Source organism: Pristiophorus japonicus, chromosome 3 (genome assembly GCF_044704955.1).
Source record: "Pristiophorus japonicus isolate sPriJap1 chromosome 3, sPriJap1.hap1, whole genome shotgun sequence".
Lineage (NCBI taxonomy): Eukaryota > Metazoa > Chordata > Chondrichthyes > Pristiophoridae > Pristiophorus > Pristiophorus japonicus.
The window spans coordinates 322293939-322307205 of record NC_091979.1 but is presented as its reverse complement, the minus strand read 5'-3'; the positions used below and the strand labels follow the sequence as shown (position 1 = coordinate 322307205).

The 13267-nt window shown below is 50.1% G+C and overlaps 1 long non-coding RNA gene across 2 annotated transcripts in view; it reads left to right on the top strand.

Moving 5' to 3' along the window:
* The window catches only part of LOC139260386 (uncharacterized), a 57815-nt gene extending 48421 nt beyond the window's left edge, over window positions 1-9394 (top strand). The window contains exons 3-4 of one of the 2 annotated variants that reach the window (XR_011592791.1): window positions 3701-3820; window positions 8861-9394. This is a non-coding gene — a long non-coding RNA (uncharacterized lncRNA). The remainder of the gene's footprint in view (window positions 1-3700; window positions 3821-8860) is intronic. The other variant, XR_011592790.1, reaches the window with a different exon arrangement.
* Window positions 9395-13267: the final 3873 nt, after the last annotated feature.

Genomic DNA, 13267 nt, shown 5'->3' with positions numbered 1-13267 from the left:
AGCAACTGGTGGAGAACGGACTATCTTAGAAATCGCAATTCTCCACATTTTTTTTTTTCTGCAGTTCTAGTCAGGTAGAACAGTTCCACTTTGGAACAGAATTTTTTCTTCAAAAGGGGGCGTGTCCGGCCACTGACGCCTGATTTCAAAGTTTCCACAGTGAAAACGTACTCCAAACTAACTTAGAATGTAGCAAGTGAAGATTTTTGTAGAACTGAAAAAACCTGTTCTACACATTAAAAAATCAGGTGCAGGTTACAAATTAGGCGTCCAGAACGAGGTGGGGGGGGAAAGGGAAGTCATTAAATTTTACAATAAATCCTTATTTATACTTAAACAAATATTATACAAATAAATCCAACCTGAATAAACATTTATAAGCAAAGAAAAGATTAAATAAACCATCTTCCTACCTGTGTGAAAGTGCTTCAGGCAGGTCTTTCGGGACCGAAGGCTGAACGGGCCGGCCCGAGACTTCGGGCAGGGCCCGTCCCCAGCACCAGATTTACAGGTAGGTGGCGTTGGGTCGGTCGGGGAGGGAGGTTCGGTTCAGTTCGGGTCGGGGGGAGGGAGGGAGAGAGAGGGAGGGAGGGAGAGGGAGGGAGGGAGAGAGAGGGGGGGAGGGAGAGGGAGGGAGAGAGAGGGAGGGAGGGAGAGAGAAGGGGGGAGGGAGAGGGAGGGAAGGGGAGAGAGGGAGGGAGGGGGAGGGAGAGAGGGAGGGAGGGGGAGGGAGAGAGGGAGGGAGCGGTCAGGTCGGGGAGGGAGAGGTCAGGTCGGGGAGGGGGAGGTCAGGTCGGGGAGGGAGAGGTCGGGGAGGGGGAGGTCAGGTCGGATCCAGTCCGGGGGGGGGGGGGGAGCGGGAGTCGGGTCGGGTCCAGTCGGGGGGGGGGGGCGGGGAGCGGGAGTCGGGTCCAGTCCAGGGGGGGGGGCGGGAGTCGGGTCAGGTCCGGTCCAGGGGGGGAGCGGGAGTCGGGTCGGGTCCAGTCCGGGGGGGAGCGGGTGTCGGGTCCGGTCCGGAGGCGGGGGGGGGCCTTATTCACGCAGCCCCAGTGAAGCCATTGGGCCAGGGCTAGGGGCTGCGTGCTTCGGGCCCCTCCCAGACAGTTTCGGGCGCCTGGAGCTACTGCACATGCGTGCCCACTGTAGCGCGCATGTGCAGAGGTCCCGGCACTGTTTTCAGTGCAGGGACCTGGCTCCGCCCCTTACAGCTCGTGCTGCGCTGCGCCGAGGGCCAGAGGACCTGCAGGGAGGTGGAGAATACGGAGGATTTTTTTAGGCGCACTTTGTGGCGCGAAAAACGGGCGTCCAGGTCGGCACTGCGCCGTTCTAGACGCGTGTGGAAACTTGGGCCCTTGGTGTCTAACACCTCAGTTAGCAGCCAGAGGGGACGTTAATGGAAGCGTAAGAGGTTACCGACCTGGACCGCAGCTTTTAGCGCCCTGACCGAAAATTCATTAGAGGCTCACCGGGGGCGCAAACTGGTAGCGTCTGACTGCTGACGATAATCGCGATCCTGACGTCAGTCCTGGCGCAATGCTCATGGTCGGTAAGTTAGGTGCGGCCATCTCATTTAGCGACCGCCAGCAACAACGTCTGGAACAACAGTCAGTCCAGGCTTGCAGAGTCGTAAACCAATGGCCACTGAAAGGTATGAGGAAACGCTTCCCTCGGAGGTCGCAGTCAGTGCAACGTTTACACACAGCACGTGGTGAGCCTCCGAGTTTGCAGCGGCAGACATATGAGCTTGAGAGAAACTTATTTCTCAAACTTTAGTGGGGGCATTAATAGTTCGCCACTGCCACGCCTTTAAGAGTCGACTGTTCCCGGGGTCTGACTCGCAGTTCCGCGTGTGCACAATGGGTCCGCCAAATTACCAACCAAATTTTCCTTATTGCCCCCCCCCCTCCCAGCTGTGCAATGGCTGATTTAGCACCCCTGTCAACTCTATGACTGATTCTGATGAATTTCTGGGCATACCTCTTCTAGGCGCTAAAATTACCACTCCGTTTGGGTTACCGCCAAAAATGAGACAGGACCGAATTTCTCCCCCAGCGTATTTGCATATGTTTTAAAAAAGGCAGTGAGATAAAAGGTGGTTAAAATTGCATTTTATTATTCTTTCTCCAAAGACTGTAAATGATGAACAATTTGTTAGCCTATCTCAGGTAATGATAAACACTGCATACCCATTTGTATTGAGAAGTTACTGGACCTGGGCAGGTATTGTCTGGAGAAGGCTTGTGTAAACAGAGGAGATAAAAAATGAATCCAGACAGAGACAAAGGCAATCAGCCAGGTTTTAGACAGAACTCTGCCAGGCAAGCTTTTTCCAGGCTCAGAAAGAGAATACAGAAAGGTAGTTAGGAGTTATTTTGCTACACAAGCCACACAACCCACTAACGTGGGAAATGTTAATTACATGTAGACAAGTTGAACTAATTGAACTTAGTGAGTCCAATCATACTTGTTGCTCTTTATGTTCACTTGCAGCTTAATGATTTGTAACCAACCTCATCTTAACAAGTGTTTCCTTGGCTCGCATATGAAATTATTGCAGATGCACATGTGGGGAATTTGCAAAGGACACAAAAATCCAGGGGTGAAACTCGGTAGTGCCCCTTTTGGGACAGTAATTATTTACTTTGAGAAAATTTAGCGCCCGGCAAGATACTGTGCCAAATTTTGGCAAATGGAGCATTTTGGTCCCTGGAGTGAGGGAGGGCGGTAAATGAGGCGCTAACAGTCTCAGCTGGGCACTGCAGGGGTGCTATTCATAGTTGGCGTGGGGCCGGCGCCTCACAACTTGAGCCGTCTCGGGGAAATCCCCTCCGTGCCTTTCAGTTCCGCGCGGAGGGGTTTCCTGTTCGGGCTGCTCCTGCACACTCTCAACTTTGCCATCCTCGCCGGCCGTCCGGACACGCCATGGCTTACCATCTTGCCGTCCGGAGGAGGCGGGGGTCCCCGATGAAGGGCACTCTATGCGGGAGTCCTCCCACTATTCATCGGGGACTTGGCCTGGAGGGTGGTGCACGGAGCAGTGCCGTGCAACAAATTTTTAAGCCAGTTCACGGACTCCCAGGCCGCCTGCAATTTCTGCGGTCTGGAGGAGTCTGTGATCCATGTTTTTATTGAGTGCACGAGGTTGCAGCCCCTGTTTCATTATTTAAAGGGGCTGCTCCTGAAATTCTGGCTGCACTTCAGTCCCACTCTCCTGATCTTTGGGCACCCTGTGCGGAGGGGAGTGGGTAGGTCCGAGGGCCTCCTCGTAGGACTGCTCCTGGGCACGGCCAAGGGTGCCATCAGCCGGTCCAGGCAGCGGGCGGTCGAGGGGGTCGTTCAACCTGACTGCCTGCCTCTCTTCTGCTCTTACATCCGGTCCAGGGTGTCCTTGGAGATGGAGCACGCGGTGTCCACCGGTACGCTCGCGGCCTTCCGCGAGAGGTGGGCACCGGAGGGACTGGAGTGCATCATCACGCCTGGCAACCAAATTTTAATTTGATTTTACATTTTAAAGTTTAATTTGTTTTAATTGCCGGTCCTTTTAGTGTCCCCCTCCCCTTTTATAGGGGGCACTGGAGGAAAAAAAAGTGATTTAGTGCCCAAATAAAAAAACGAAAAAAAAGAAAAAAAAAGAGGGCCTTGTAAATGTCTGGTGTGTCATCCAGGGCGGGTGGCACCGATTAATGTTTTTGTTTTGCAGATAAACTCCAAAAAGAGTTTCATAGTTGGCGTGTAAATTCTGCTCCGCACGACTCAGCTGAGGACCTTGATGAGGAGGCATTCACACAAAGGGTGATGGCCAAGAATTCTGACATCATAGGTACAATGGCAAGAGTGTTCAAGAGCCTATGGGCAGTGGTACGGAGCGTGGAGGAGTCTGTCTCCAGCATTACACAGAGCTCTGCACAAACCATGGAGCCCATCATTGCCAGTCTGCAAACAATGGTGGACTCCCAGAGAGACTTAGTGGATCCAGACCTCATGACGCATGTCATAGCCGATGTGGCAGCTTCCATTGCAGCACAGGCAGAAGGAATTCAATGTCTTAGTGCTGTAATGCAGACAATGGTTAGTGGCATGGAAACTCAGACTGCTCTCACGCAGGCTCAGGTTGATGCCACGCAACGTCTTGGTGCTGTCATGCAGTCAGTGAGTGCTGGCACCGAGTCACAGACTGCTCTCATGCAGTCCCAGCTAGATGCCACGCAAGCTGTGACTGCTGCTGTCTGTCGCCGCTGGGTCCACCACAGTCCACCGGGGATCTCACGGTTTTGCAGCAGCCCACCAAACTGCTCCAGCAGATTGGAGGGGATGCTGAGGTGATGCCCCGGGGGAGTGGCACTGACTCAGTGAATCTGCTGTCTTCTCTCAGGTGACAACATTCAGGAGCCCACCACTGCCGCTCTGCCATTGCACTTGTTGCTGGCCATCTCCCAGCCATCCATCCTGAGGCGATGCAGCCTACAGCCAGGCCTCCCAGGCTGGTCGAGAGCGTCCTGCAAGTTCATCTGTAGTATCTGGCCCTGATGCACAGCAGCCTTCCCCCAGCTGTGCTGCAGCCACAGGGGACACACTGCAGAGGAGCATGAGTTTAGTTAGACCAAAGAGGGAATATAAGGAAATGCACAAGCACGATCATCATCATAGGCAGTCCCTCGGAATCGAGGAAGACTTGCTTCCACTCCTCAAATGATTTTTTTGAAACATAGAAACATAGAAAATAGGTTCAGGAGGAGGCCATTCGGCCCTTCGAGCCTGCACCACCATTCAATAAGATCATGGCTGATCATTCACCTCAGTACCCCTTTCCCGCTTTCTCTCCATACCCCTTGATCCCTTTAGCCATAAGGGCCATATCTAACTCCCTCTTGAATACATCCAATGAACTGGCATCAACAACTCTCTGCGGTAGGGAATTCCGCAGGTTAATAACTCTCTGGGTGAAGAAGTTTCTCCTCATCTCAGTCCTACATGGCCGACCCCTTATCCTAAGACTGTGTCCCCTGGTTTTGGACGTCCCCAAAATCGGGAAATTCTTCCCGGATCTGTCCTGTCAGAATCTTATATGTTTCTATGAGATCCCCTCTCATCCTTCTAAACTCCAGTGTATAAAGGCCTAGTTGATCCAATCTCTCCTCATATGTCAGTCCAGCCATCCCTGGAATCAATCTGGTGAACCTTCGCTGCACTCCCTCAATAGCAAGAACGTCCTTCCTCAGATTAGGAGACCAAAACTGAACACAATATTCCAGGTGAGGCCTCACCAATGCCCTGTACAACTGCAGTAAGACCTCCCTGCTCCTATACGCGAATCCCCTAGCTATGAAGGCCAACATACCATTTGCCTTCTTCACTGCCTGCTGTACCTGAATGCCAACTTTCAATGATTGATGAACCATGACACCCAGGTCTCGTTGCAATTCCCCTTTTCCTAATCTGCTGCCATTCAGATAATATTCTGCCTTCGTGCTTTTGCCACCAAAGTGGATAACCTCACATTTATCCACATTATACTGCATCTGCCATGCATTTGCCCACTCACCTAACCTGTCCAAGTCACTCTGCAGCCTCTTAGCATTCTCCTCACAGCTCACACCGCCACCCAGTTTAGTGTCATCTGCAAACTTGGAGATATTACACTCAATTTCTTCATCCAAATCATTGATGTATATTGTAAAGAGCTGGGGTCCCAGCACTAAGCCGTGCGGCACTCCACTAGTCACTGCCTCCCATTCCGAAAAGGACCCGTTTATCCCGACTCTCTGCTTCCTGTCTGCCAACCAGTTCTCTATCCACGTCAATACCATATGCTTTAATTTTGCTAACCAATCTCTTGTGTGGAACCTTGTCAAAAGCCTTTTGAAAGTCCAAATACACCACATCCACTGGTTCTCCCTTGTCCACTCTACCAGTTACATCCTCAAAAAAATCCAGATGAGTTGACAAATATGATTTCCCTTGCATAAACCCATGCTGACTTGGACCGATCCTGTCACTGCTTTCCAAATGCGCTGCTATTTTATCCTTAATAATTGATTCCAATATTTTCCCCACTACTGATGTCAGGCTAACTGGTCTATAAATACCCTTTTTCTCTCTCCCTCCTTTTTTCAAAAGTGGTGTTACATTAGCTACCCTCCAGTCCATAGGAACTGATCCAGAGTTGATAGACTGTTGGAAAATGATCACCAATGCATCCACTATTTCTATGGCCACTTCCTTAAGTACTCTGGGATGCAGACAATCAGGCCCCGGGGATTTATCGGCCTTCAATCCCATCAATTTCCCCAACATAATTTCCCTCCTAATTAGGATATCCTTCAATTCCTCCTTCTCACTCGACCCTCGATCCCCTAGTACATCCGGAAGGTTATTTGTGTCTTCCTTCGTGAAGACAGAACCAAAGTATTTGTTCAATTGGCCTGCCATTTCTTTGTTCCCCATTATAAATTCACTTGAGTCCGACTGCAAGTGACCTATGTTTGTCTTCACTAATCTTTTTCTCTTCACATATCTATGGAAGCTTTTGCAGTCAGTTTTTATGTTCCCAGCAAGCTTCCTCTCGTACTCTATTTTCCCCCTCCTAATTAAACCCTTTGTCCTCCTCTGCTGAATTCTAAGTTTCTCCCAGTCCTCTGGTTTGCTGCATTTTCTGGCCAATTTATATGCCTCTTCCTTGGATCTAACACTATCCTTAATTTCCCTTGTTAGCCACGGTTGAGTCACCTTCCCTGTTTTATTTTTACTCCAGACAGGAATGTAGAATTGTTGAAGTTCATCCATGTGATCTATAAATGTTTGCCATTGCCTATCCACCGTCAATACTTTAAGTATCATTTGCCAGTCTATTCTAGCCAATTCACACCTCATGTTGTCGAAGTTAGCTTTCCTTAAGTTCAGGATCCTAGTTTCCGATTTAACTGTGTCACTCTCCATCTTAATAAAGAATTCTACCATGTTATGGTCACTCTTCCCCAAGGGGCCTCACACAACACGATTGCTAATTAGTCCCTTCTCATTACACATCACCCAGTCGAGGATGGCCAGCTCTCTAGTTGGTTCCTCGACATATTGGTCAAAAAAACCATCTCTAATACACTCCAGGAAATCCTCCTCCACCGCATTGCTACCAGTTTGGTTAGTCCAATCTATATGTAAATTAAAGTCACCCATGATAACTGCTGTATATTTATTGTACACATCCCTTATTTCTTGTTTGATGCTGTCCCCAACCTCACTATTACTGTTTGGTGGCCTGTACACAACTCCCACCAGCGAATTCTGCCCTTTGGTATTCCGTAGCTCCACCCATACCGATTCCACATCATCCAAACCAATGTCCTTCCTTACTATTGCATTAATTTCCTCTTTAACCAGCAACACCACCCCGCCTCCTTTTCGTTTCTGTCTATCTTTCCTAAATGTTGAATACCCCTGAATGTTGAGTTCCCAGCCTTGGTCACCCTGGAGCCATGTCTCCGTGATGCCAATTACATCATATCCATTGACTGCTATCTGCACAGTTAATTCGTCCACCTTTTTCCGAATACTCCTCGCATTGAGGCACAGAGCCTTCAGGTTTGTCTTTTTAACATATTTTGCCCCTTTAGAATTTTGCTGTAATGTGGCCCTTTTTGTTTTTTGCCTTGGGTTTCTCTGCCCTCCACTTTTACTGTTCTCCTTTCTATCTTTTGCCTCTGTCTCCCTTTTATTTCCCTCTGCCTCCCTGAATAGGTTCCCATCCCCCTGCCATATTAGTTTAACTCCTCCCCAACAGCACTAGCAAGCACTCCCCCAGGACATTGGTTCTGGTCCTGCCCAGGTGCAGACGGTCTGGTTTGTACTGGTCCCACCTCCCCTAGAACCGGCTCCAATGTGTCAGGAATTTGAATCCCTCCCTTTTGCACCACTCCTCAAGACACATATTCATCTGAGCTATCCTGCGATTCCTACTCTGACTAGCACGTGGCACTGGTAGCAATCCTGAGATTACTACTGTTGAGTTCCTACTTTTTAATTTAGTTCCTAGCTCCCTAAATTTGTCTCGTAGGACCTCATCCCATTTTTTACCTATATCGTTGGTACCTGTATGTACCACGACACCTGGCTGTTCACCCTCCCTTTTCAGAATGTCCTGCACCCGCTCCAAGACATCCTTGACCCTTGCACCACATGCCATCCTGGAGTCTCGGTTGCGGCCGCAGAAACACCTATCTATTCCCCTTACAATTGAATCCCCTATCACTATCGCTCTCCCACTCTTTTTCCTGCCCTCCTGTGCAGCAGAGCCAGCCACGGTGCCATGAACTTGGCTGCAGCTGCCTTCCCCTGATGACTCATCCCCCTCAACAGTACCCAAAGTGGTCTATCTGTTTTGCAGGGGGATGACCGCAGGGGACCCCTGCACTGCTCTTCCTTCCACTGCTCTTCCTGTTGGTCACCCATTCCCTATCTGGCTGTGGACCCTTTACCTGCGGTGTGACCAACTCGCTAAACATGCTATTCACGTCATTCTCAGCATCGTGGATGCTCCAGAGTGAATCCACCCGCAGCTCCAGTGCCGCAATGCGGTCTGTCAGGATCTGCAGGCGGATGCACTTCTCGCACACGTAGTCAGGGACACCGGAAGCGTCCCTGAGTTCCCACATAGTACAGGAGGAGCGTAACACATGTCCGAGCTCTCCTGCCATGATTGAACTCTTGGATTAACTTAATTGGGCAACAACAATGTTAAAAGGTTACTTACTGATAAAGAAAGAAAAGAAAAACTACTTACCAATCACCAGCCAATCACTTACCCCCTTGGCTGTGACGTCACCTTTCGATTTCTTTCTACTTCTTTTTTGCCTTCTCCCTGTAGCTGCACAAGCCACGCCTCTCCGACGCACCTCGCGAGCCTCTCCGACTCACCACGAACTCCTGAGCCTCTCCGACGCACCTTGCGAGCCTCTCCGACGCACCTTGCGAGCCTCTCCGACTCACCACGAACTCCCGAGCCTCTCCACGCACCTGGTGGCTGAACAGTCCACAACGAGAGCCACAGACTTTATCACAGGTGGGACAGATAGTCGTTGAGGGAAGGGATGATTGGGACCGGTTTGCCGCATGCACTTTCTGCTGCCTGCGCTTGATTTCTGCATGCTCTCGGCGATGAGACTCGAGGTGCTCAGCGCCCTCCCGGATGCACTTCCTCCACCTAGGGCGGTTTTTGGCCAGGGACTCCCAGGTGTCAGTGGGGATGTCACACTCTATCAGGGAGGCTTTGAGGGTGTCCTTGTAACGTTTCCTCTGCCCATCTTTGGCTCATTTGCCGTGAAGGAGTCCGAGTAGCGATTAGTAAATACATTATGTAAGCCTTTGTTGTTCTGATATAAATTTTGATTGGCATGTTTAATCTTTGCTGTGTGTCACTCATTTCAGTTTTGGGGCTTTGGAATGGAAGGGAGAATGGTTGTGGTCAGGGGGACATCCAGAGGAACTGGGAAGTGGGATGGAATTCACTGGAACTGAACTCTGATGAGATGGTTGCGCACCTCCCTTGCAGAATTGCGATGAGCTCGCTGCCTCCTGCATCGCTGTTGTTGCTGCTCCTGCTCCTCTTTCTCCTCCTCCTCCTCATCCTCCTCAGGTGGTGTGGCTATGCCTGGTGGCATTGGCTGTTCCCTCATGATGGCCAGGTTGTGCAGCAAGCAACAGACAATGACAAATAGGGGCATCCGCTCAGGCGAGTACTGGAGGACTCTTCCCGAGCAGTCAAGACAGCGGAACCGTCATTTCAGCACTCCGATGGTCCGCTCAATGCCTCCTGGTGGTGGCATGGCTCTCATTATATGAGCGCTGGGCAGGAGTGGTGAGGGTGCTTGAGGGGAGTCATGAGCCAGGTGAATAGCGGATAGTCCTTGTCTCCAAGCAGCCAGCTGCGAGCTTGCCAGGATAGCGGGCCTTCGAGGTGAGGATTCCGCGTGTGTGGTCGCACACCAGCTGCACATTCAGTGAGTGGAAGCCATACGGAGGATCTCAGGATTGTGATATGGTGCCCGCAAAGCGACGTGGGTGCAGTCAATGGTGCCCTGCACCATGGGGAAGCCCGCTATCCTGGCATGGTCACATGCACGCTCGTGCTGCTTCTCTCTGGTCATGGCGAAGGAGATGTAGTCCCTCCTCCTTCTGTACAGAGCATCTGTGACATCACGGATGGAGCAATGGACAGGATATGTTGGAGATGTCTGCTGTCACTCCCTGGAAGGATCTATTGGCTTAGAAATTGAGCGCAATGGTGATCTTGACTGCCACGAAGAGAGCCATCCTCACCCTGGTCTGAGGCTTGAGGTCTGATTGCAGGAGGTGGCAGAGCTCGGTGACCTCGTCCTTGCTGAAGGGCAGCCTGCGAACACACTGTTCCTCAGTGAAATTGATGTAGAGGAACTGCTGCCGGAATACCCTGGGGTGGGGAGGTAATGCCTCCTGCTAAGAGCCCTTTTGGTCCTCCTACCTCTGGCCATATTTTATTACCTTTCTCCCTGTCTTTCTCCCTGTGCTGCTCCCTGTGCCTCTCCCAGTGCCTCTTCGTGGGCCTCTTCATATGCCTCTCTCAGTGCTGCTCCCTGTCTTGCCTCATGCCCTTCTCCATGCCTCTCTCTGTACTTTTCTCTATGCCTTTCTCTCTGACACTGAAAGGGGAACCTGGGACTAGCTTGTGTTGCAGGAAAACCAAGCATATCTTGAGGATTTCTATAATGCAGTAGTCACACAAGACCACGGCAATAGAATGAGACCAGTAGCATACTACTCGACCCAACAAATACCAGTAGTCGCTGGATTAGCTCGATGTGTGGCAGCACTGGACTGTGCGACGCGGGCCGTAAGAGTCAGTGAACCAGTGGTCATGTCCAGACAAATAATCCTACACACCCAGCACACACTAGTAGAACTATTAAATACAGGGAAGCTAAGGGCGGTATCAGACAGCAGAAAGGCTGCTTGGGAGGCAGTACTGATCCCCTAGGATCGACCGGTACAGATAATTAAGGATTCCCGTCCTAACCCCGCTGACGGAATACTGTCCGAAGGAGAAGAACACCTCTGTAAGATAACAATACAGTTGGAAAATCCCAGTGGGATATTGGACAAAGCCATTGAAAATCCAGACTTCACACTGTATGTGGACGGATCTAGGAAATATATAAATGGGGAACCATGCACAGGGTGGGCAGTGGTAGATCAGGATGAGAAGGTAATAGCAAAAGAAGGCTAGAAGTATCTATGTCAGTGCAAGTAGCCAAACTAGTCGCCCTAACTCGACTCCAAGAATTAGCAAAAGAAAAATGAGTAAATATCTATACGGACAGTAGATACGCTTTCGGGGTGGTACATGATTACATGACCGCATGCAATCGGAGAGCATATGTGACCTCCGGGGAAGGTCACATCAGACATGAGAACACAGTAAAGAAACTTATAGCAGCTGCAAAGGGTCCCACAGAGGCAGCGGTAATCAAGGCAAAATCACACCAAAAGGTGGCTGATGAGATCCAAAGGAGGACGAGGCAGCCGACGAAGCCACCCGTAAGGCGGCAGAAACGGAAGCTGTGACGCAAATAGCTGCAGCAGCCTTAGGGCCAGCAGAAATGAATATAAAGAAACTACAGGAGGACACAGACGTTACAGAAAAGGAAGGGCGGGAGAGAAAGGGGGCGAAACAAGAAACAGACGGGATATGAAGAAATAATACCCAAATAGTAACCCCCGACTGCATCCAGAAAGAACAATTAGACATATATTACGGACCTGACCACGTGGGAAGGGGAAGTATGATAAATAGACTCAAAAGAGATTTGGTGGTGGAGTGGATTAGGTAGGGACATGTCTAAACATTGCCAACGCTGCATGATATGCGCCCAACATAATCCCGGACGACCCGTAAGGACCCGACTGGCACATTAACCTAGACCAAAGGGACCATGGGAGAATCCCCAAATATATTTTACGAGACCATTACCAAACAGTAGAGGTAAAACATACTGCCTGATAATAATAGACCAATTCACACGATGGGTAGAGGCATACTCCACGAGAGATTGCTCCGTTAGAACGGTAGCCCAAATATTTGCATATGAGGTTATCCCAAGATGGGGGGGGGGGGTTCCTTTGCAAATAAACTCTGATCAAGGAACCCACTTTACAGGAAAGGTAATGAAAGAAGCCTGTAAATTATTAGGTATCCAACATGATTTCACATACCGTATCACCCACAAAGCTCAGGAATGGTTGAACGTGTGAACCGAACTCTTAAAACAGCAATAGCCAAAGCTATCACAGAAACGGATCAGACGTATTACCATGTATATTAATGCACCTATGAGCAACACCCAACTGGACAATCGTACTGACCCCGTACGAGTTAATGACTGGACGCGCAATGCATCTCCTGAAGGAACCTCCACGAGAAGCGCAGAATTAGGACCAGTCAGGGATCGAATCAAAAATTATGTTAAAATATTAGATGAACAGCTTAAAGTTCTGCGACAGGAGGTAAGGGACCAACAGGCTATTAGAGATCAGGAAAACAAAACGACGGAATCAATAGAACCCCTACCAAAGGTAGGGGACTCCATGATGATCCAAGCATTGCCAGGGTGACTAGGATTTGCCCTGCAGTGGACTGGACCCAACAAAATCATACTGCCAATCGATACGTGTGCATGTGTAGATATGAATGGAAAGGGATGGTGGAAACACTGGACCCACTTTAAGAGGTATAGTAGTTATGGCCACTAACCCTTGGTGACGACCAAGACCGTACTATCTTCCCGCAGGTAAAATACTGACACGATGCTGCTAATTTGGGTCATCGGTGACCTGTTGATAACCACCGGTGGGGGTGCGATCCGATACAATACGGAGGACGGAGTGACATGTGCCAACGGGATACTCCATGTGAGCACAGGGGCACCCGTATGAGTAAAGTGTGAAGTCAGATGGGCAACAATCCTACCCAACAGCCAGGTGAACAAGGAAGGGGAATCCTGCATTATTCCTGAGCCACATTGTTCCATGGTGACCTGTTGGGTCTCAAAGGAAACATTCACAAATAAGGCCGACCGGCTGGAAAGGGAGTGTTCATCATTCGCTATGGCTGACGATACCCAATGGTGGCAGATGTGTCCTGCAAACACAACCACTGCAGAACCCACTCCAACCACTAGGACGACACCAAAACCTTGGGAATGTCCGGAGACAACCCCAGGTCCCAAAGGTGGACTGGTAT